This window comes from Armigeres subalbatus, chromosome 2 (genome assembly GCF_024139115.2).
Source record: "Armigeres subalbatus isolate Guangzhou_Male chromosome 2, GZ_Asu_2, whole genome shotgun sequence".
Lineage (NCBI taxonomy): Eukaryota > Metazoa > Arthropoda > Insecta > Diptera > Culicidae > Armigeres > Armigeres subalbatus.
In genome coordinates, this window is record NC_085140.1 from 157617164 (window position 1) to 157642614 (window position 25451).

At 40.4% G+C, this 25451-nt stretch overlaps 1 protein-coding gene across 3 annotated transcripts in view; it reads left to right on the forward strand.

The window, feature by feature from the left end:
* Positions 1-25451, forward strand: part of LOC134211072 (cell adhesion molecule Dscam2) — a 531807-nt gene that overhangs the window by 200138 nt on the left and 306218 nt on the right. The window lies entirely within an intron of this gene.

Sequence of the window (25451 nt, forward strand, 5' to 3'; positions counted from 1 at the left end):
ATAATATCAAATTTTACTATTAATATATGAATAACTGAATAGCAAAATATGATATTAGTTTGTTTGATATAGTTGCTAAAATAGCAAAAATAATAACAGACATTGCTCTAGAAAATAACTCATAAATAACTGATTCTGTTATTATAATAACAAACCAATAGCAAAATATTTGAAGAAAAGAAAATATCAAAATCAGTTATTATTGATATGTTGAAAATGCAAATGATAAATGAATAACAAACTTTGCTATGATTGCAAAATTTGTTTTTTATTTGTTGTTCTTCTCCTTCTTACAATAACATATAAATAACTAATTTTGCTACTATAATAAAATTTGTTGTTGGGATGCTATTTTATGTTATTAATAAATAACATAGGAATAACTAAATCCTGATATCATAGCAAAATTTTTTATTATTATGTTATTTGTTTGTTAATCACATCTACCCGGGTTAACTCCAAAAGAATAGGTCGTGAGAAGAATGAAGAATTCGACGATATTTTGCAATATTTTCTGAGCTATTTCCATGTTTAAAATAAGCTTTTAGAGCTCATAAATGGTTTAAAAACGCATAGAGTTGTAATTCCGAAGTGTCCGATGTTCATAATAATCTGCTCCGAAAACGATTTTCCTCCAAGGAACTACATAAATGCTAAATTGCATGTAAATACTGCAAATAATGTATGTCCTAGTAGTGTCTTTTGCTACCGTTTAGGGGAGGCATATGTAATAGGGTGCTTCCGTAGAGTAGATCAGATCCGATTCAGAAGGGGATATTTTTTTAAATCACAAAACTAAGTTGGGACTTGACTTGATTCATATAGAAAATCAACCATACAACCGTACGTCATAATTATTCAAAACCTGTATAAACATTTGCTTTTTTGGTTCCGTACATCCGTACTGTGACAATAATTTTTCATACTGTTAGATACAATTGCATCGTTCCAAGAATCTCAAAACAAGTACGTTGTACCCTAAGAATTTTCCAAAAAATAAGAATTCTCAGCACTGTGGACATGTAGTTTTAAGGGAGTGTGTAGTCAGGATCCACAACTGTTGGTGAGTATTTCGTTTAGTGGAAATAAGGGAGGCATTCGCGAAGTTCGCATAAACCCTAAGAAACATATTCACTCAAAGACCTAACTTCCGCAATAATTTGCCATCGATTAGATTTCATTGGATCGCTACGGACATTATTTTTGTCCGGCTAACAATACTCCAGGCATCATGGCAAAAATAGTTTCCATTGGTCCATTGGTCGCAAATCCAGATATGTTTCGCAATATATTGTTTATTCTTGAATAAAGCTTGCTCCAGAATTCTGAAAAATATAAATAAAGTTAAATATATGAAGCAATTCAATAATCAATTAATCAAAAGTGAAACAAACTGTGAAAAGTTTTGACATAAGCGTAAACAACCTAAAAATCATGGCTACCAAGATGGTGCTTTAAAAATCTGTACACCATATATGTCATGTATGAATCACCCCTCAAGAAATTTATAGCTAGCGTAAAAAGCTGGATAGTGCGATGCTGCTAAAGGGCACTGCATGTGTGGTTTACTAATGTCGTTTTCGTTTTTGCGGTGTAGCTACACCCGTGCTACACTTTTGCACCGAAAATGTTCGTTTTTGATTTTCATGCTACACCAGTGTAGCATTTTTCTTGCACTGAAACAAGCAGTGTAGCACCAGAAAAAATCAGAGTGTGCCGTGTAGTGTAGTTTGTTGTCAAGTTTCTCCCGTTGTTATTGTTTTCATTTTATGATATCCAACAGGTATCCATAACAAACAAACCCAACTGCACTCAAAACGTTCGTTTTTGACGTGCAAAATGCTGCACTAAACGGTGTTGCTACACCTCAAAACGAAAACGACATAAGGAAAATTCTTTTAAGTATTGACGTTTACTGGCCTTGTTGTTTACGATTTTGACTTAGAAAAATTCAATAAAGGTGCGATTGAAAACAGCAAAATTGGTATGCGCACTAGGGTGGTTCCAAAAATCGATTTTGCTCCACAGTGCTTATCTGATTCTTTATCATGTTCTGAGTGTCCTCTGAAAATTTGAGCACATTTGGATTAAAACTGATTTAGCACAAGCCGTTTCAAGTTTGCATGCAATTTAGTATGGGGAAATTTATTTTTTTCATTATACTGTTAATGACGCGCATTGAGCGCAGGTTAAAAAAAACCTACATAGCTAAAAGGTATAGTCAACAGCTTTTACCTAACGAAAACGGCATGTTGATTAATCGCCCCAATAATTTGTAATCGATTTTAATACAGGTTGCGAATCTTTAATCATGATCGTTGAACTTCTTTGAGGGCATCACTGGAACGTGCAGTGCAACATAGTAGCCTGAATTTGTGTGTGCTATCTTTAGCGCCACGAGCACCAATGTTGCCTGTTGAGGAGTTACGCAATTAGCTCCAGAAAACCACGGCATAGATTAAATTCGATTACTAATTATTAGAACGATTAATTAAGATGCGGTTTTCGCTGAGTGGAAGCTCTTGAGTATTCCTTTTAGCTATGTAGGTTTTCTTTTAACATGCACATAATGGGAAAGCGTCAATAACAGTATAATGAAAAAATAAATTTCCCCATACTAAATATCATGTAAACTTGAAACGGCTTGTGCTAAATCAGTGTTAGATCCAAATGAGCTCAAATTTTCAGAGGACACTCTGAACATGATAAAGAACTAGATAAGCACTGTGGAGCAAAATCGATTTGTTGAACCACCCTATTGCGCACTTTCAGAACAACGCATAAAGGGTCGTTCAATAATTATGTCACAGATTTTAGGACGGAGGGAGTCTAAGATTTTGTGACAGCACATAATCAGCACAAACAAAAAATGTGACAGATGGGGGAGGGGGGGGTCTAGAAATCTCAAAAAGTAGTGGACGTCATATTTGAATCACCCCTAACGAAACGTTCGTAGATCCGTTCGTAAGGCCTCTCATTCACGGCGCCACTGGTAGGGGAAACTGGACACACATGATCCCCGGGGACACATGATCCCCCCCTGTTTTCTCGAAAACTAATCACATTTTTATACCAGTGATATGTTCAAACGAATCCGTTAGACAGAATATTGAATCTGAGTAACATTTGGTAATAGTTACTTTATGTATATGAGTTTTAGAGAGGTTTTATTATTTAAGCATTCTCGATCCTTTTTTTCTTCAAAGGAGAAAAGTTTAATAACTTTGAATATGTCCAACCAAAACGTACCAAATTTTTACTGGAGAAAGTTTTATTATTGTAGAATTGAATAAATTCACTCAATTAACTATTGCTTATTTTCCATTGAATACAAAAACAAAACAAGATAAATACTCAACATGGACACACTTGATCCCCCACAGTTTGGACACACTTGATCCCGATATTGCATATATTAAGGCGTTTGTTGTATACCGTCGCATATTATTGTATTGTATGTAACTAATGGATCTGTTAAAACTCCTTTCTAGTTAAAAAGTATAAATAATTTTAATTTCTCTTTAATTTTGTCAATCAGACAATACACGCGCAATTTGAATTTCTCAATATGCTTATTTCATTAACCAGAAAAAAGTGTAGTTGACCATGAACATAGTTAGTTTTGATTAGTTTTATTAAATGCATCTTAACATTATTTTCAATGAAAAAGAGTGTAAATTAGGCTTTGAAAAACTCAACAAATCACAGGGCTTAAAAACAGTATTGTTCGATCTGGTATTAATTTTTTTTCCGTTTGAACTAGGAGAAGTTTGCTTACAATCACCATTTATTTGTAAATCTTCTTAAAATTTTTTTAATAATAGGCTCATTCAACATCTTTTGGTCAGTCGTTTAAGAGAAATCGCATTTGTGTAATAATAACACGCACTACAAAAATGATGATGCGTGACAGTAGCATATTGATGTATGAAGTCATCATCCTGGTATGATCACGGTTGTGGTATTGATAGTAGTCTGGCGATCTCGATGTACCGTCGTCGGGAGAGGCAATGGGTCAAATAGGGGTGAGAATGGGTCACTGTTTCAGCTACTTAGAATGCTTGTAGAATAGATTGAATGCATCTGAAGACAAGAAGACCAAAATATAAGAGACCTTTTTGAACAATTTTGCTCTACTACCTCTATACTGCCGGTGAGAACTATGACCCATTCTCACTCTCAGACCCCCGATGGCGGTATCACATTCTATTTTTATTGGTCCCAAAACAGGTACTCAGGGATATTTACCATTGGCCATGGCATTTGCAGTGTGGCCAATTTTATCATCATCACCATGCAAATTTTGTTGCTATAGCAGACGTTCTATTTGTCACTATTACTCTATTCGAGAATTAAAATACTTGCCTTGCTTAATACTAACAATATTTAATTTTCGCACGACTGATATTACGGCAGACTATGAAGAATTGTTAGGATTTGAGGCTAGACCAATTCAATCTTTCATTAGACTTGGAAGAACCTAAACATGTTCAGCTCATAAAAGGATCAATTTCCCCCTATATGGGGATCAAGTCTCCCGCAAGTTTTGGAAACGCCAAATTTTCTATCTTTCGGCAAAATCAATTTTTTTGTAACTTTCATGAGCAAATAATTGCTTCCAATGACGTTTTTGAATAGATAATCAAATTCTTTATCAAGTCCATCAAGAAGCGTGCAAATCTGTGCATGTTACATCGAGAAATATCCTAAGCAAAAAGTGGGGATCATGTGTGTCCAGTTTCCCCTACATATCTGGTCTGAGTGAATTTATTTTTTGCCTTTCTCGTACAACTAAGTTGTACCGAAAGGCTATCATTTCACTCCAAATTCGAACTTTTGATAGAAGTCCCGGAGACCCATAGTGTTATATACCATTCGACTCAGCTCGATGAGCTGAACAAATGTCTGTCTGTCCGCGTGTGTGTGTGTGTGTGTGTATGTATGTGTGTGCGTGTGTGTGTGCACAAAATGCCATAAAAAACATTAGCCAAATTTTCACATAGAAACTCTTAACCGATTTTCTTGCAACAAGTTGCATCCGACAGAGACTAAAACGCTGTTGATCACTATTGAATTTCATAATAATTGCAAATTGCAAAAAATAGATAATATTAAAATAGTGATGAGATATAGTGACATAGAACAATAATGTGTTATGAAAAATGCCTTGCATCTATGAATATTTTTAAAGTTTATCCGCGGCTTGCTCCCATTAAGAGTTTCATCGTACTATAAAGATGCTCGTGTTGCACGCATTTAGGCGTAAGTATGCTCTTCGTTCAGTTTCATAGTACTATGAAATTGTCCGAAAGTCAAAATTCGAACATAGGAAATTCGAGAAACTTTTGGCAGCGCCATCTGTCGTCTACTAGTGTAAATTTTCTATCATAACATTAGACGGTGTAACTGTTTTGCCTTTCTTGTACATCATCGAGGTGTAAGCGTAAAGGCTACATTTATTACCTTTTTGCGCGAGAAAGGCGCCATCACCGCTAGGTGGATTAATCTGAGTTTTTTAATTTTAAGGCGATTCTCATCACTGCCGGTACCAGAGTTCTGATACTAAATCGAAACAATCTGAAACAATGAATGATATGATATCTTTGCATGTTAGGGAAATTTCTTTAGATATTCAGTTGGAAAAACGGAGTAATCCATGCCCGAGGATGGAAGCTTTAAAAAAAATTCTGCTGCGCGTTTTGTTGATTCCGCGTGTGCATTCGGACGGTGAGAAAAAATATTTTTCGGTTGTATGGAAGCTCCATATATCGCCACGTGTTAAATGAAAAGATATTTTAGTTACTAGATAAAGATTGTCGCTACTGTTCCCTTTGTTCTGCTGTCCGAAACATGTGTGGTACATACCTGTCAAATCGTATGGATTTTCCTTCTTTGACATTTAGCTCCCCTATCCTCGCCAGCAAAAGATGTTCCGGACAGCGACGACAGCGACAATCTTTATCTAGTAACTAAAATATCTTTTGTTAAATGATATGTAAATGATATACCTACTGAAGCTTTTGTGTCAGTCCAGTTGACCACAGTTGACAAATTCCTATTACATAAATCAGTGCGGTTAATGACAGTGTTATAGGGGTATCGGAAAAGTTTCGAGCAATGTGCGGTATATCAGCGAATATTCAGAGATTTTTTTGGATTTGGACAGAGACAGCTATTTCTCCTGAGATTCCTTCGGAAATCCTTTGAAAACTTCTTCAAGAGTTCTCTTGGAAATGTCTACATCTACAAGACTTCCAATGGAAGATGGACGTTGTATGTGATCTTCAATCGGGAATTGTCTCAGATAGTCCTCTCAAAGCTCCTTTTGTAATGCCCCCCTGATATATCCGGAAATTATTTCGAACACTCCTCTAGAAATTCCCCGGAAATTCGCCTTGTTTCTAAATTCCTTCCAAAATTCATTCGACCAAAATGCATTTGATAATTCCTCCAGATGTTGTATATAAACTTCCCTCAGGAATTGTATCGGCAACACTTTCAGGAACCCTTTCGGGAGTTCCTCAGGAAGTTTTTTTGGAAATTCATCTAGGAACTCTTTCGGAAATTACTCCAAAAATTCCTTTGGAAATTCCACTCAGAATTCCTTCGAAAATTCTTCCAGAAACTCTTCCTGAAATTCCTTCGGAAGTTCCTCTCGAAATTCCTATGGATATTACTCCAGGACTCCCAACGGGTGTTCAATGCAGGAATTCCTTTAAAAGTTTCTTAACCCTTATGCGGCCGACGGGGTACCCGTGTTCCTTTTTCAAATTCAAGTGGTGATATTTCAAAGAATTTTTATAGCTGAAAGCTGAAACTCGGTGACATCTAAGAACTCCATAAAATGTAGCATCTGTGAGAAAATCACGTTGATACAGTGAGGAGGGACGTGGGGAGGGGCATCTGATTTTTTTTACCACGTGGATGGCCGACAGGGTACCCGTGTTCCCATAAATTGATATTTTCATAACTTTACCAGTTTTCAACCGATTTAGATAATTTTGACAGTTTTGGAAACAGAAACTCATATACTTTTTGCCCATTGTCAAGGTTTACAGCTTTTGTCCATGGTTATACAATAAATCTTTGAAGTAAGGCTTAAGAATCTACACACGTAACCGAAGGACTATCAACCAGTTTCAAATATATTACATGCTCATTGCGCTTCTTAGAATGGTCGGTGTTCACAGTATATATTCTGGGTCTCCAAAAACCCCTGGAGTAAGGCCTAAGTCATCCAAAAAATCCCTGGAATAAGATTTTATGGTCTGCTAACGTAACCAAAGGTCTGTCGTGTAAATTCAGAAACGGTACATGCTCTTTATGGTGTTTAGCATATAATGCTTTCACAGTATATGTTCCGGGTAATTTGCATTCCAAGTAGTTCTTGTTGCTGTCATTGATTCCAGGTGGTCTACGAACTCCATACAGTCAAGGTCTTCGGATCAATCTCCGTAATTGAGGCAGTTAACGAAGAATAAACAAGTTGCGTGACGCCTTATTGGTATATGTTTGTATTCTAAGCAGTTCTTGTTGTTATCGTGGGCTCCAGGTAGTCTACGAACTCCATAGAGTCAAGATCTGTGGATCAACCTCAGTAACGGAGTCAGTTATTGAAGAATAAACAAGTTATGTGGCTCCTTCTTGGTATTTGTTTGTATTCCAAGTACTTCTTGTTGTTGTCCTTGGTTCCAGGTAGTCGACAAACGCCATAGATTCAGGGTCTGTGGATCAACCTCCGTAATGGAGGCAGTTAATGAAGAATAAACAGGTTGTGTAACCCTTCTTGATATATATCTGTTTTTAATGTAGTTCTTGTTGTTGTCGTGAGTTCCAGGTAGTCTAGGAACTCCATACAGTCAAGGTCTGTGGATCAACCTCCGTAATGGAGGCAGTTATCGAAGAGTAAACAAGTTGTGTGACCCCTTCTTGGCATATGTTTGTATTCCAAGTAGTTCTTGTTGTTGTCGTGGGCTCTAGGTAGTCTACGAACTTCATAGATTCAAGGTCGGTGGATCAACCTCCGTAATGGAGGCAGTTATTGAAGAATAAACATGTTTTGTGACCCCTTCTTGGCATATGTTTGTTTTTCATGTAGTTCTTGTTGTTGTCGTGAGTTCCAGGTAGTCTACGAACTCCATACAGTCAAGGTCTGGGGATCGACCTCGATAACGGAGGCAGCGTTTGAAGAATAAACAAGTTTTGTGACCCCTTCTTGATACATGTTTGTATTCCAAGTAGTTCTTGTTGTTGTCGTTGGCTCCAGGTAGTCTACGAACTCCATAGATTCAAGGTCGGTGGATCAACCTCCGTAATGGAGGCAGTTATTGAAGAATAAACAAGTTGTGTGACCCCTTCTTGGTATATGTTTGTATTCCATGTAGTTCTTGTTGTTGTCGTGAGTTCCAGGTAGTCTACGAACTCCATACAGTCAAGATTTTCGGATCAATCTCGGCAGTTATCGAAGAATAAACAAGTAGCGTGACCCTTTCTTGGTATATGTTTGTATTCCAAGTAGTTTTTGTTGTTGTCGTGGGCTCCAGGTAGTCTACGAACTCCATAGAGTCAAGGTCGGTGGATCAACCTCCGTAATGGATGCAGTTATTGAAGGACAACTGGGAGGGACGGAAGGAAGCGGTTTTCCTCCAATACCTTTTCCGAACTTAATCTATCACATGTTGTGCATATGCATAATCGAGTTTCAGACATAGTAATTAATTTCCTCTCCGGGTGGCTCAATACCCGGAACATAGGCAATTAACTTTGAATGTACTGAACTCGAAAGGCGATCTCTCTTCGCTTATGTGGTCGGGTTGGGATCTGACGACCAACTGGCACAATCTCACAAAACCCAACTTCATCGAGCGCCGTTGGTGATGAAGCAAGTGCGTAGGAGCCAGATAATACTAAATACTCATCCTACGTGGTTGGCATTGTACAAAAACATATATGAGAGAGTTAGTTCTGAGAATGTATTGCGAGAGTTCGGCTACATGCCCGGTGCTGTGAATATGGTTTCATCAGTACCAGTTAAGCTGCGGAGGACGATGGAGGTCCTTCGTAGCTTAGTAGGGAAAGCACCTGTCTAGCGTACTGGTTTCGTGGGATCAAACCCCACCGAAGTTCTGTAGATCAATCTCCGTAATGGAGGCAGTTATCGAAGAATAAACAAGTTTTGTGACCCATCTTGGTATATGTTTGTATTCCAAGTAGTTCTTGTTGTTGTCTTGAGCTCCAGGTAGTCTATGAAAAAGAGTCAAGGTCGGTGGATCAACCACCTTAATGGAGGCAGTTATTTGAATATAAACAAGTTGTGAGACTCCGTTTTGGTATATGTTTGTATTTTGAGTAGTTATTTTCATTATCGTGGGCTCCGTAATGAAGGCAAGGCAAAATACGTGAGTGGAAACCGTAATTTTTTGTCGAAGAGACTTACAAACTTCTTAACAGGTACTCATAGATGATTCATAATAAGCTACAGGCAGTGAAAGTTATTTCATGAAAATCATTGTTGTTTGCGGCAAATTGGGTCGAAAATGTGATAAAATCGGGTTAGGCAAAATCAGGGGTGGACAAAATCTGGGAGTGACAAAATCGGGTCAACCTCATCTGAGTGAATGTACGCATTCCTAGTAGTTTTTGTTTTTGCCATGGTACTAGATAGTCTATGAACTCCAAATAGGAATGATCTGCAGATCAACCCACGAACGGTATATGTATGGTATATTGGTATATGTTTGCATTTCAAGTAGTTCAAGTTGTTGTCATTAGCTCTGGGCAGTTATTGAAGAATAAACAAGATGTGAAACCTCATCTTGATATATTAGCATTTCAAGTAGTTATTGTTGTTTTCTTGTTGTTGGTTCCAGGTAGTATACAAACTTCATTCATATCACTAATATGAAGTTGTCTATTCTTTGGAAATGTAAAATGTGAATAAATTGGAACGATACAACTTCACGCCGAGAACGTGAGGGAAAAAACGGGAAAAATATCATGAACCATATCAAAATTAGATTAAGGACACTCCTCACGGAATCCAAGTTTCAAAGTGCTCGCGTTTTCGGGGGTACACCAATCGATACGGAGGCGGCGCACAACTGTCATTTTTGTTGATTTAGCTTTGCTGCATGCGTGAAATAATAAAAATGACAGTTGTGCGTTGTATTCCGTAAGGAGTGACCTTAAAGACCCTCTAGATATTCGTGTAAGCCTAGAAGTCTTAATCCATAAATTTTTAGGATGACCATTAGCATATGCCATGAACGCATTTTATTCATGGACCCCAAAGGCATGTACCAAATTTAAAACAGGCTGATATATCTCTGATATATCATTAGGTGTAGATCCTAATGCCTTACTTCAGGGTTTTCTTGGATGACCATGAACATTTGAAATGGGTGCATTCTATTCTACGTACCATAAAGGGCATGTATAACTATTCAAATAGGCCGAAAGACCTCTGGTTACGCGTGAAGTTCTTGAGGATTGTTCAAGTGTTCTCTTGGATAATCATGAACATATGCAATGAAAGCGGTATTTTCTATGTACCACAAAGGGCGTAAGCCACTTTTGAAGCAATCCGAAAGGTATCTGGTTACGTGTGAAGATCCTAAGGCCTATTCTAACATTTTCTTGGAAGTCCATAAACATATGCAATGGACGTATTATATTCTATGTACTACAAAGGGCATGTACCACTTTTGAAACAAGCCAAAAGATCTCTGGGTACCCATGCAGATTTAAAGGCCTATTCCAGGGTTTTCTTGGATGATCATGAACCTATGCAATGGACGCAATCTATTCTATGTACCACAAAGGGCATGTAACACTTTTGATAAAATCTGAAAGATCTTTGGTTACGCGTGTAGATCTTAAGACCTTTTCCAGGGTTTTCTTGGACGACCATGAACTTATGCAATAAAGGCGTTCTATTCTATGTACCACAAAGGGCATGCACCAGTTTTGAAACAATCTAAAAGATCTCTGGTTACGAGTGTAGATCTTAAGGCCTTTTCCAGGATTTTCTTGGATGACCATAAACATATGCAATGAAAGCGCTCTTTTCTATGTACCACAAAGGGCATGACCCACTTTTGAAACAATCTAAAAGATCTCTGGTTACGCGTGTAGACCTGAAGGCCTTTTCCAGGGTTTTCTTGGATGACCATGAACATATGCAATGAAGGCGCCAGAGGACATATCCGAGAGATTTCTTCGATACCGCAGAACATATGTAGTGATCACATTTGATTTCAAGATGCGCAAAGAGCGTGTACCACTTTTGAGACAAGTCCATAGACCCATGGTTACGAGTGTAGACCTTAAGGCCTTACTCCAGAGATTTCTTGGATGACTCGGAACATATACTGTGAACGCATTCTATGCTAAGTACCACAAAGAGCATGTACCGTATTTGAATTTGCATAATAGGCCTTTGGTTACGCGAGTAGATTTTTAGGCTTTCTTAGGCTTTTTTAGGCTCCAGAGATTTCTCGGATAACTAAGACCTCATTTCAGGGATTTTTGCATTACCCGAAGCATATACTGTGAACACCTTCAATTCTAAGAGGCGCAAAGAGCTTGTAGCATATGTGAAACTGGTTGAATGGCCTTTGGTTACGCGTGTAGACTCTTAAGCCTTACTTCAAAGATTTCTTGAATAACCATGGGCATAAGCTGTAAACCTTGACAATGGGCAAAAAGTATATGAGTTTCTGTTTCCAAAACTGTCAAAATTATCCAAATCGGTTGAAAATTGTTGAAGTTATGAGAATATCAATTTATGGGAACACGGGTACCCTGTCGGCCATCCACGTGTGTTTTTTTTTGTTGGCCGCATAAGGGTTAAGGATTTACTTCGGAAATTCCTCCAAAAATTATTTTTGAAATTCTTCCAGGACGACAATTGTTCTAGAAATCCCTTTGAAAATTTCTCCCGAAGTTCCGTCAAAAATACCTTCGCAAACTTTCAAAGGAATATTTTCATGAACTCCATCAAAAATGTATTCAATAATTTCATCAGTGTTGCATAATCATGAAGTTTGATGTGTCGCAAGCTGGGTTTCCGTCACTCAAAAAGTGACCACTTTCCTGGGGGCATCAGGTTCCCAGGGAACCTCCGGAAGTGGCTAATAAGCTCAGATGTTCTGCAAATGTCTTCTATTGTATTTGTGTTGCAAAATCATGAAGTTTGATGTGTCACAAGCTGGGTTTCAGGACCACTTAAAAAGTGATAACTTCCCTGGGGGCATCAAGTTCCCAGGAAGTCTTCGGTGTTGGCCAATGCACTCAGGTGTTCTGCAAATATCTTCTATTGTATTTGCTTTGCAAAATCATAAAGTTTGATGTGTTGTAAGCTGGATTTCAGAATCACTCAAAAAGTGACCACTTCACTGAGGGCACCAGGTTCCCAGGGAAACTCCAGAAGTGGCCAATATGCCCAGATGCTGTGCAAATGCCTTCTATTGTATTTGTGCTGCATAATCATGAAATTTTATGTGTCACAAGCTGGGTTTCAGAACTACTCAAAAAGTGACCACTTCTCTGGGGGCATCAAGTTCCCAGGCAATCTCCGGAAGTGGCCAAAGCACTCAGATGTTCTGCAAATACCTTCTATTGTATTCGCGTTGTAAAATCATGAAGTTTGATGTGTCGCAAGCTGGGTTTCAGAATCACTCAAAAAGCGACCACTTCCCTGAGGGCATCAAGTTCTCAGGAAACCTCCGGAAGTGGCCAATGTGCTCAGATGTTCTGCAAATGTCTTCTATTGTATTTGCGTTGAAAAATCATTAAATTTTATGTGTCGCAAGCTGGATTTCAGAATCAATTAAAAGGTGACCACTTATTCCCTGGAACCAGGTTCCCGGAACATCTGTAACCGGATTTTGGAGGTTCAAATGTGCAGTTTCCATTTCCACTACTGCGAAATGATGAATAAAAACGATTGCATCATTATTGAGAGCATTTACTACTAGTTATCTACGATTAAAGAGAAGTTGACCTATTTTTGACCCCATTTGACCCAGGGGACCCCTTCGGTAAAACCGTCACCAAGGACCCAATCTCCAAATCATTACATCTAAACAAAATATAGGGTTTATTGCATCTTTCCTCCAAATTTCATGCAAATCGGTCAAAAAACATGAAAACACTGGATTTTATAATTTGAAATCGTAGCCCGGACCGATTATTTATTTATTCAGACTAAGGCCGAAGTGGCCTGTGCGGTACCGTGCAAATTCAAACTTCGGACGCTTAAGCACTTTCTGAAATACAATCATCCTGTTAACTCACATTTTAAATCACACCGTTTAAATCACCAATGCAATCACTAAGTAAAGTATTCATCTTTGAACTACGTATTTGATATGTGCAAGATTTTGCGAAGAATGTTTGCAATTTATGAAAATGTCCGGCTTCTGTTTGATTCAAAACTCGGACACCGGCGGGGTTGGATTCAAACTTCGGACACCTGATTACACAGTAATGGGAAGAATAATTGTAAGCAATTTACACTGCACAGTTCAGGCTGTCTTTTAATCATTTCGTCGCATTGTTTTGACATGTCTTAATAAAATGTAACTATACTAAAACTACACACATCACCCGATCCATCGTCGCTTTGATCAACCGTGTCAGTTTATCCGGATATCCGTGTTCATGCATTAGCTGTCATATCTGGTGACAATCGATTGTATCGTATGTGGCTTTGAAGTCGATGAAAAGATGATGTGTGGGCACGTTGTATTCGCGGCATTTGTGCAGTACTTGCCGAATGGTGAACACCTGGTGGAGCGTTCGCTCAGAAAACCCGCCTGGTACTGCCCCACGAACTCCCTTGCAATTGGTGCTAGTCGACGGCATAAAATTTGGGAGAGTACCTTTTAGAAGGCGTTCAGCAATGTGGTAGTTGCTACAATTCAGCTTATCGCCCTTTTTTGTAGCTGGGACACACGACACCTTCCATCCACTCCTGCGGCACAACTTCCTCCTCCCAAACCTTGGTAATGACCCAGTGCTCTAGCCAGTGCCTCACCACCGTGTTTAAATAGCTCTCCTGGTAGTTGGTCATCCCAGGGGCTTTGTTGTTCTTCAGCCGGCCAATCTCCTCCTGGATTTCTTGGAGATCCGGAGCCGGTAGAATTATGTCCTGCGCGCGTTCCCCAGGTCCATCACCATACCGCCATCTTCGTCTGCCACATCGCCATTCAGGTGCTCTTCGTAGTGCTGCCGCCACCTTTGGATCACCTCACGCTCGTTCGTAAGAAGGTTCCTGTTTATGTCCTTACACATATCAGGCTGTGGCACGTGGCCCTTGTGCGAACGGTTCGGTTTCTCATAGAACTTTCGTGTGTTATTAGCGCGGTACAGTTGCTCCGTCTCTACACGGTCTCGATCTTCCTGCTGACGCTTTTTCCTCCGGAAAATCGAATTTTGTCTGTTCCGCGCCTGTTTATATCGTGCCTCGTTCGCCCTCGTGCGGTGTTGCAGCAATCTCGCCCAGGCTGCATTCTTCTCTTCTACTAACTGCTCATATTCGCCGTCATACCAGTCGTTTCTCTGATCCGGGGGCACTGTGCCATATGCAGCGGTTGCGGTGCTACCAATGGCGGATCGAATATGGCCTTGTGGATATTTTTGCGGTGCTTCGGACTACCATTCCGCGGGAGGCTGCGAAGTTTATGCATCGTTGGCCGTTGTCATTCGATACGGTGTGCATACTATCCGTTCCGATGACCGGTCTATACATTTCCTCCTTTTCTACCTGTGCGTTCATGTCACCGATGACGATTTTGACGTCCCGCAGTGGGCGTCCATCGTATGTCTGCTCCAGCTGTGCATAGAACGCTTCATTCTCGTCGTCGGTTCTCCCTTCGTGTGGCCGTGCACGTTGATGATGCTATAGTTGAAGAAACGGCCTTTAATCCTCAGCTTGCACATCCTTGCGTTAATTGGCTGCCACCCAATCACACGATGGCACATCTTACCTAGCACTATGAAGCCGGTTCCCAGCTCGTTGGTGGTGCCACAGCTTTGGTAGAAGGTAGCCGCTCGATACCCGCTTTTCCACACTTTCTGTCCTGTCCAGCAAATCACCTGCAGCGCCACGACGTCGAAGTTGCGGGGATGTAATTCATCGTAGATCATCCTGTCGCAACCTGCAAAACTTTGCGACTTGCAGTTCTATGTTCCAAGCTACCAATATCGTGATCCTTTATTCGTCGCCTAGGTCTTTGCCGATTATATCGAGTCGCATTATCTCTTATAGTGTTCGTAATTATTGGTTTTCCAGGCGGCTTATTTGGCCTGCGCAAACCTCCTGTCTCGTCGGAGGGCCGTCGTATCAGGGCTGTTTAGCGTCCCACCTAACACCAGGACTTGGGCTTGTGCGCTTTGAGCAGCACACGGTCGCTTTGGTGGGGCCTACTTGCGGATACATGCAGCTTTTTATAGGAATTTAACAGCACATCCTAGGCAAGCCCCACAACTCGCCCGGACCTATACGGGTTAAGTATTCCATCAAACTGGAGCCTCTCAGATTGATATCCGAGCTACCTCAGATGATATGATGAGCATTAGCATAACTGCCGAGAACTAATGGAAGGCCTTTTGAAGTGCAATATATGAGAACTCGTTTGAAAGCATCCGTAGGGAATGGTTTATCATGTGGTAAATAAACCGAACAATAGACATATTTCCTGACGGGGGCTCCACCAGTTGCATCAATTGTGACAGCATATACATTTCTGGTTGTTCGTTTAGAGATAAGTGTAGCAACGATAGCATCGAGTCGAGTCAAGTACGAGACACTGAAGACGACCTTACTGTTGAGATCGAAATACGTATCTGTCAAGGTACAATCAAGTGGTGAAATTCAAAGGGATGGTACAAACTCGTCTTATGACAAGCGAAGACATTCCAGCAAGCACTAAAAGCTCAAAATAATTTTCCTTACAAATAAAATTATTAAAAAAAAAAATATCATAACGTACACTGTGCAGTGTGCATGCAATGAAATGGAGGCATGCGCCTATATCCCCTCCACTAAGGTGGCCACTCTTATATGAAAAAATTCAAAATCATTTTTTGGGACGTATGCCGTCCCAAGTTTAAGTGGATAATCAACGAGCATGAAGTTTATATGGGAAAAATCGATTAAATATATGGGAAAATGCATACTTTCCACTTTTTTACCTCTAGGTGGCACTGTGGTCATTCAATCCCGCTCATTAGTGACATTTACTATCTTTACATTATTACGAAAAGGCACCTGAAAACCGCGAGTTATTTTGTCAAAAAACAAAAAAGTTTTACCTAGATGAAAAAAGTTGAATAAATTAAATTACTCCCCCGATGTGGAACGCGTCATCTAACAAATTCGCATACAAAGTCGATCGGAGATGGTAATGAGCTCTAATATCGTAAATTTCAGTCATTTCAAAACTAGTATTGAGCATCCACTTAGACTTGACGGATCTGGTTGAAATTCTTACAGTAGCTTCTGGGAGCCAAAAACTTTATTTTCAAGGATATACGTCTCAAAAAAAATATTTTGATTTTTTTTTCATATAATTGTGGTCCACCCTACTCTCCACCTTGTACACTTATTCGCTATCATATGCAATTTTGTGTTGGCTAGGTACCGTCTTATTCTAATCAGCTGATGCCGTTTCAAAACAGCAGAAAATTTTGATGTTCTGTTACCGAAAAGCATGTAGATGCATATGGAGCAGCGTGGTACATCATGGGTTTGTGTCGTTGGGGTGTTCATCATCGCAGAATATAAACGAATTGACTGAATTTTTCTAAGAATATATTTTCTAATATCTTTTCCGCGTTACCATTACCCATCTGACTCTTGTTTCGGAGTAATTATTAGAGAATTCTAACCTTTTGTTCTACAAGATGAAAATCTTGTCTAAGGAAACTACTCCAACTTCCAGCTCCTTATGGCTGATTTAAAAAAAACGCCATTGTCTTCACTTCTTTGTAAGCATCCGCTGAAGAAAGGAGCATGTGAAAAAAAAATCCGTCATGAAAGTTGACACAATGAACGTGTCGCTGATAAAAAGCCTTTGTCGATGATTACGCCTTTGCGCTTTTTTCGTCATTCTTCAAGCCACAAGTCAAGAAAAGATGTGCTCTCGCAGTGCAAGTTTTAGATAACGAGTGTCACGTTCCAGTTGCCTCGGCGTTCGGAAATTATGATTTGCTGTGTCATTTAAGTTTTCCATCCTTTTCAAAAAGTATGAGGATTCATGTTGGATCACATGTAGGTGAGAAAAGACAAAACGTACCGTGTTTCCGATATACGGAACCAGTTCACTTCTATTCGGTACTACTCCATATATTCACCTTCGTTACTTTGTAATTCCACTTTCAGTCAAATCATTTGAAAAAAGCTGGTTTATATATGTACATAATATGTAGGGTAATTCGCCAAATATTGAACGGCTAATTTCTTCGCCTATTGTTGAACGCACGTGCATTTCTTATGGGAATTCAACAATAGGCGACAAAATTAATATGAAATAATTTTCCAAGAAATTTGAACTTTTTTTGCACTTTTTTTGTTTCCATATTAATCTCTTTATTGACAATTTTCCAATTTTCTTAGGAGATTTTTTTCACTTTTACTTTGTTTATTTTCATTTCACAAAATATCAAACCAAGTAATCTTGAACGTAGGATTTACTGTTTTCCATATCCTACAGATCATATAGTTCCCATGTACTAAGCAAACAAATCTCGTTGCTGCTCTGCACAGCATATGGATGTTTACCCATAACTGCGCTGACCCATATCCGCCCAAATTCTTGTTTGTGACTCAAAAGTACGCATTCCGACAACAATACGCGGCTTCCGCTCTCTCAAATCGCACCGGAATTAATTTCCTGCCGGAAACTGGACCTCCCGTTTATTAAATCATTTCTCTGCCGCCATCACCAAAGGCCATTTTTTTGCGTCACAAACATTCCCAGTAGTGCGTCCCGGGATCGGGATGCAGAGCGTTACGTACGTGTTTCTCGTTTACAGTTTCCGCTTATGGCACGGCCAGCACCGGTAAGCTCCCAACCAGAACCGGCAATGGGTTTACTTCTCTGCAGCTAAACTTAAATGGTTATTTTTATGACAATCGTAAAACACACGCTCGCAATCTCATAACCTCAAGGTAAATAAGAATAAATTATGTTTGATGCAAGCAAACGTTGATATGGAGTTTATGCAATTCGTGGGAAGCAATATTTTTCAATATTGCAGTACGTTAATTATGGAAATCGAATCAGAACCATGGTGGAAAGCAAATCAAACTAACAATAAATTCGTTTTCGCTTACTATTGCATACAGAAGTGCAATTAGCGTTATGATTTCGAATTGTGCACTTGACCACGTAGTTTCTAAAAGGCATGACGCACTACGCACTACCTACGCAATCCGGGCTTCGCACACACATGCCAAAAGCATGCGAAACGGTATTGGTGCTGCGCTTTTCATTCATGTGCAGTGATGCAGCGTACGGACCAGGTGTTCCAAAATCTCACGAACATTGGTGGCAGTTGTGAGGACGAATTGACAACGGCTTTATGTTAATTTTCTGCGGGGAAGACAAAGAAGATAAAAGAGACGAAAAAAAAACAAAGTAAATAAAAAAGACAACGAAGACAAAGAAGACAAAGAAGACAAAAAAGACAAAGAAGACAAAGAAGACAAAGAAGACCAAGAGAACAAAAAAGACAAAAAAGACAAAGAAGACAAAGAATACAAAGAAGACCAAGAAGATAAAGAAGACGAAGAATACAAAGCAGGCAAATAAGATAAACACGACAAAGAAGACAACGAAGAAAAAGAAGGCAAAGCAAACAAAGAAGACAAAAGAAAAGAAAAAATACAATCGCATTTATGCATTATCGAAATTTCAAAGGGAAATTGTTCAAAAAGGAAAAGAGTCGTTTGAACGAAAGTCAATCGAGGAAAACCCATATGACCGAATGCCACTAAGCAGAAAGTCATCTAGCCTAATTTCATTTGGACTAATTGTACGTTGTTTGGCCGAAACTATTATTGATTCGAAAACGGCTTGGCCTAAAATGTCATTTAGCCGAAAAATAGGGGAAAGGGGGGCAATATGCCCTAGCTAAGCAAACACTGCTCTATTATCTTATTTGTAACATTATTCAAGAGTATTTTTACATTATGCATCAGTTAAACAAGATAGCTAGTTGATGCCATTCAAAAATTGTCAAAAATCTCAATCATATTGATAATATTCACATTTCAAAAAAGTGGTAATATTCTGTTGCCGGAAAACTCATGAGGCAAAACGCCTTTTAGCTGGCAGCTCCTAGGGAACAAAGTACCACGCGTCGGCGAATCAGCATTCTAGTATGGATAGTCCGTGGAGACGCAAGTACTTTGTAGGTTAGTGGCACTAGGGCGTTTTGCCTCGCCAAAATGTTAGATGTTTCTTCAAAATGTGGAAATTTTCGGTTTTTCCGACCTTCCCATGCACTATTTTGAAACTTTTTTGCCTAACCTACATAATTTTAGATCTAGTTTTGTTAGGGACATCTTAATGACGGTAAATATGAGGGAAACCACAAAAGGCGTTTTGCCTCGGGGGGGCGTTTTGGGGCCTCTTCCCCTACTAGCACGATATTCGTGAAACCAAGCCATCATTCGTGGTCCTGAAGTTGCTGACCCTGAAAGCAATTATTCGTGGCCTTCTGAGGTACACCCCGAATGCAATCACAAATAAGATATGGCCGATCAAACTGTTCTAACACAAAAATTCCAGAAGCGGGTCAACTTCATGTGATCTATAACCAGAACATGGTGGGGAGCGCACCCCGAAGATCTTATCATGTTGTACCAAACAACCATTCTGTCGGTCCTCGAATACAGTAGTTTTTGTTTTCAGTTCGCAGCTAAAACACATATGCTGAAGCTTCAACGGAGACAGCCGTATCGCGTTAGGTTGTATAAATTTGACTCATACGATGAGCCTGGAAGTACTTGTGGGAGTACTGCCGCTGACAGATCGTTTCGCGGAATTATCGCTCCGGTTCCTCATCCGTTGTGAGGTTCTCAATCCATTGGTCATTGACAACTTCGAGAAGCTGCTCGAACAAAACCTTCAATCTCGATTCATGAGTGTATACCATTGGTATATGACGCTGGAGATAAGTCCATCTTCGGTAGACACCAATCGTGCTAACTTCTTAGACTCTTACAGTTCCTCTGTTAATTTTGATCTATCCATGAAGCAGGAGGTTCATGGAATACCAGACTTTCTTCGTGCGGAGGTCATATTTGTGAGCAAAAACGGGCACGCCAGTGAGGAGAGAAGCTTTTTTACAGACGGGTCAAAAATTGATGACTCCACTTGTTTCGGTGTTTTCAACGTTTTTCATAGCGCCTATTATAAGCTGAAAGAGCCTAATTCCTTGTATACTGCTGAGCTAGCAGATATACACTATTCACTCGAGTAAATCGCATCCCTACCTCCTGACCATTTCTTCATCTTCACCGACAGTCTAAGTTTCTTGGAGGCTGCTCGGTCAATGAAACCGGTGAAGCATTCAGCGTATCTTCTTAAAGGGATACGGAATGCTTTGAGTGCTTTATCAAAACGGTACAATCACCATGACTTGGGTCCCTTCTCATTTCTCGATCCCGAGAAATGAGAAAGCAGACTCTTTGGCTAAGGTGGGCACTATGGAAGGTGATATTTACGATCATAAAATCACCTTCAATGAATTTTTCACATTAGTTCGTCAGGAAACCTGGAACAGCTGGCAACAGAAATGGACAAATGGGGAGTTGGGTAGATTGCTGTGTTCAATTCGCCCGCAGGTGTCGAAGCGTCCATGGTTCAAAAAGTTGTATATGGGACGAGATTTCATTCGAACCATGTGTCGTCTAATGTCCAATCACTACACTTCAAATGCACATCTTTTCAGAGTAGGGCTCTCGGAAGGAAATCTCTGTGTTTGCGGCGAGGATTATCAGGACATCGATCATGTCGTGTGGGCGTGCGAGGAGCATCTCGGCCCCAGATCTGCGCTACCTGAACATCTCCGGGTCCGAGGAAAATAACCAAAACCTATTAGAAGTAGTATCGGGCCTTGATCTCGATTACATGTTCCTGGACCACCAATTTTTGAAAGTTGCTGGTGTAAAACTGTAATCATAGTCTACCCATCCAACTGTCTGTCGTACCTCATTACGAATGTCTTCCTCTTGTAGTACATTTCAATGTTAATCCCTTCCGTATGTTTTCCTCCCGTTCCTCGTATGTTGTTGTCTCCCAAAAAAAGTTTGTTTATCCCGTTACAGATGTGAAACATCGCGAAGAATGTCAACTTTGTGCATCGTAATTACTTTAGTACCCTAAAATCCTCTCCTTTCCTACTGTAATATTGTATCCCCTAACCTCGACCAAACCGCGAGTCTTTCCGTTCCCCAAAACTAACACTATGTATAAGAATCAAGAAATGTATTGTTAAACTTGATTTCGGCTCCGTAACGTTTCACGGCAAATGAGCCTTCCAAATAAACGAAAGATTAAAAAAATCAAACTGTTCTCCATCAAGTTGACCAAAGCAAAAGAACCTGTCAGGATGAGCTGCACCTGGCATACTTGAAGATGGATTCCACCATCTTCTCGAAGATCTTCTAGATTGTTGTGAAATGGGAGAAAATCGGCAACAGGGCCTGCCATGTGAAACTGGGATCATGACAGATCATAGCAACCATCACGCAATCGCAGGCAAGCAATGGTGCAATCACGATTCGTCAGGACCCATCCTGCAATCCAGAGTACCGTTCTGACTCAAAACCCAAACATGACTCATATTCCGAATACTGGCGTTTTAGCACCCTACTTAAACTTTTATTGGTTTTCCGCACTAAGAATCAAGATTATAAACGAATTCAAGCACCTGTGGAAAAAATTACAAAAATAAAATTTTCCTTATAGTGATGAACTTTATTTAATTTAAAAATCACGTTAATAAAGATTAAAAAAAAAGAATAAAATAAAAATTGGCATTTAAAAGCGAGTTTTTGGAATATGAGCCATGTTCGGAATTTGAGTCAAAACGGTATATTTCTCTGTGTTCAAGCCTCTGCAACTCCACAATTGCGCGATTGTTCTAAGTGTTTTTCGAATACACGATCAAACGAGCACTCCTGATCACATGTCTTGCGTCACATGTCATGCGTTAGCGAGACATCCGCAATAAGAATAGAGTAGTTGTGGATCGGATGGAAGTCAGTTCTACTTGGTGGGACGCGATCATTTAGAAGTACCTTCTTCTTCGTTAAAGAGAAGCCTCCAAGAAGAATAATTAAATTGTGGACCGGTTGAGTCACAATTCTACGTGGTTTAGCACATGCATGCAAAATTATCTTTTCTGCGTTAGTGGGACGCTTGCAAAATTAAGGTGTAGTTGTGAATCAGATGGATCACAATTGAACGTTATGTGACGCTCGCATGCGAAAATTTCTTATTCTGCTTTGGTGGGACACCAGCATGAAGAATAGCGTAATTGGGTATCGTATGAATCCCAATTCCGCCGAATGCGAGGCCCACATGCAAAAGTATTTTCCTTCGCGTTCATGAGACGCCTACAAGAAAAATGGTGTATCGAGATGAGCTAGCCTTTGGTTGAAAATATCGTTAATAAAGATAGAACCTCTTATTGATCCACCTAGCGGTGTTTGTGCCTTTCTCGTACATTAGATATTCTAAGAAAAAATTGAGTGAGAATTTCTTAGCGTGTTTTTTGTATATAAATCGTATTTTGACCATAACTTTTGATCCCATAGTCCGATCTGGCCAATTTTCAATAGGAAACAATGGGACAGGATTCCCCGTCGAATGCAACTTATTGCAAACAAATCGGATCAAGATAAGCGCCCAAAAGATGAGTGAGTTTTATTTTGCGCTCACACATACACACAGACATACATCATCCCAATTCGTCGAGCTGAGTCGATTGGTATATAACACTATGGGTCTCCGGGCCTTCTATCACAAAATCGTCTTGGAAGTGCCTATATAGCCTTTCGGTAGAAGAAAGGCAAAAAAGGTGTAATTGGGATGGAACACAATTCTGGGTGGTGGGACGGTCACAAGTAAAAATTGTTTCCCCTGCAGTGGTGGGACGCCCGCAAGAAAAATTATGTAATTCTAGATAGAACTAATCTCAATTTGGTGGGGTGCGATACTCACATGCAAGATTGTCTTCCTTTGCGTTCATGAGACGCCCATACGGAGGATGTTGTAATTGTGGTACGGATGGATCACAACTCTGCGTGGTTTTTCTGATTATCTTGGATTAAACCAAGCCATGGGAAGACTTCATCGACAGTATCAACCCGTCCCAGACCTCCGCTGAACTTTGGAGGCGGGTAAATTCAATAAGTGGTAGATCGAGGGCGGCTTCCATCCACCTCGATCTGGGTAACCACACAATTTCTGACCCTGTACAAGTTGGCAATGCTCTCGGCGACTACTTCGCCTTCAAACTAGAAGATAAATGGTAGCAGTCTCCCTGTACCTAGCCGAAATCCAGAGGACGTTTTGGAGTCACAGTGGATCACCAGAGCATCGTTTGTCCCGTGAAGCTCATGTAGAAATCTTCTCCACCATATGGCCTCCTGAGTCGCGGTTGACAGAGCCATGTATTCTGCCTCGGTTGTTGAAAGCGCCACGGTAGATTGCCGCTTCGAGTTCCAACTGATAGCTCCATTATTCTGCATAAAAACGTATCCGCTCAGGTATCGAAGTATTCGTTTAGCCGCCGTCCAGTGTGCAGGGCCAGGGTTGCTGCTATAGCTGCTGACCAAACTTACCGCATGGCTGATGTCCGGCCTTGAACATTGTGCAACGAATTGAAGTCCACCGATTAGCTCTCTGAATGGAACATCTTTCACCTTATTCTTCTCTTCTCCATTTGCAGGCCACATTTTCTTCTTGAGACGCTGATTCACGTCCAGAGGATTAGAAGCAGCATTGCAATTGCTTAAATTGAACTTTTCCAACAGTTGGTCGATGTAACTTTCATGATCGATGGGCACAGCGCCGTCAGATCTGGTCACCCGTAGTCCGAACACTTGTTCGACTGGCCACAAGTCCTTTATCTCAAATTCGCCACACAGTTGCTGCTTGATCATAGTTGTCAAACGCCGATCGTTGGAGAGAATCAGAAAATTGTCCACATATACTGCAATGACAACGAGCTTTCCATTGACGATCTGATAGAACACAAGTATCGAACTTTGACCGCTTGAAACCCATATTTATCAGCTTTGTGTCCAGTTTCCGGTTCCATACTCTGTTGGTTTGCTGTAGGCTATATAGAGCTTTATGTAATTTGCATACCTTTGTTGGTGCGCCATTGTCACGAAACCCTTCTGGCTGCAGGAATGCAGTCACCGTGTCCATTTGGTGCATTTGCAAGTCCAGCTTCGCCGCTAATGCTAGGAGATAACGCACTGTTGCATAGCGAATGACAGGCGAGTAGCTGTCCTGATAATCAACTCCTTCGACTTGTGAATAGCCCTTAATTACAAGTCGAGTCTTATAGCGTTCGATGGAGCCATCAACGTTTGTCTTTATCTTGAAAACCCATCTGCTCTTCAGCGCTTTTCGTCCTGAAGGTAGATTCTCCAGACGCCATGTGCCATTGTCGCTCAATGCATGGATCTCGTTCTCCATTGCTTAAATCCATTGATCACGATCGGGACGATTCAACGCTTCTTGAACGGTCTCTGGCTCATTTCGACTTTGTGGACTACATGCTTCGGAGAGTTTGTGATTTATTTTCGATGTGATGAGATACTTGCCTCTTGTTGAGCGCTCCCAATTACTGGGCTCAGAAATATGTTGCAGTTCAACATCTTCTTCTTTGGAATGTGATGGGAGCGCGATACGCCTTGAAGGCGGCTGACTACTTCCGGATTGGCTGCCATAATCCTGTGGAAAAACAAGTTTCTGAGGTAGGACACTGTAATCAGAATACTTGCCTGGCCGTTGGCGCTCCCTCTTGCTGCGCCTCGGAGTGGAATGCTCATTGCCTCCAGTTGATGTTGAATGCGGAGGGAACGCAGATGGTTGGACTGCTTCTACCTCTGTGCAAACTTTATCAAGATCTTCATGCACATCCGATTCTATTTACGCGCTCGGAGCTTCGGTGTCTTCCACTTCAGCTGCTTCATTCTGTTCTGAGTCATTATTCTGAACAAAAATATCAATGTCTTCAAAGTTTTGCGTTACTTCTACTATCTGGCCAACCTGGCCGGTTTCCGATAATACTATGATATCGAGCCCCGAGTCCGCCAGCAAACATCTTGCTTTTTCTTGAATCGTACGGTTCATTTGCTCCGAATAGCCGTTCTGCTTCGGGTTGTACGGTACCGTTCGCTCGTGCCGTATTTCGCT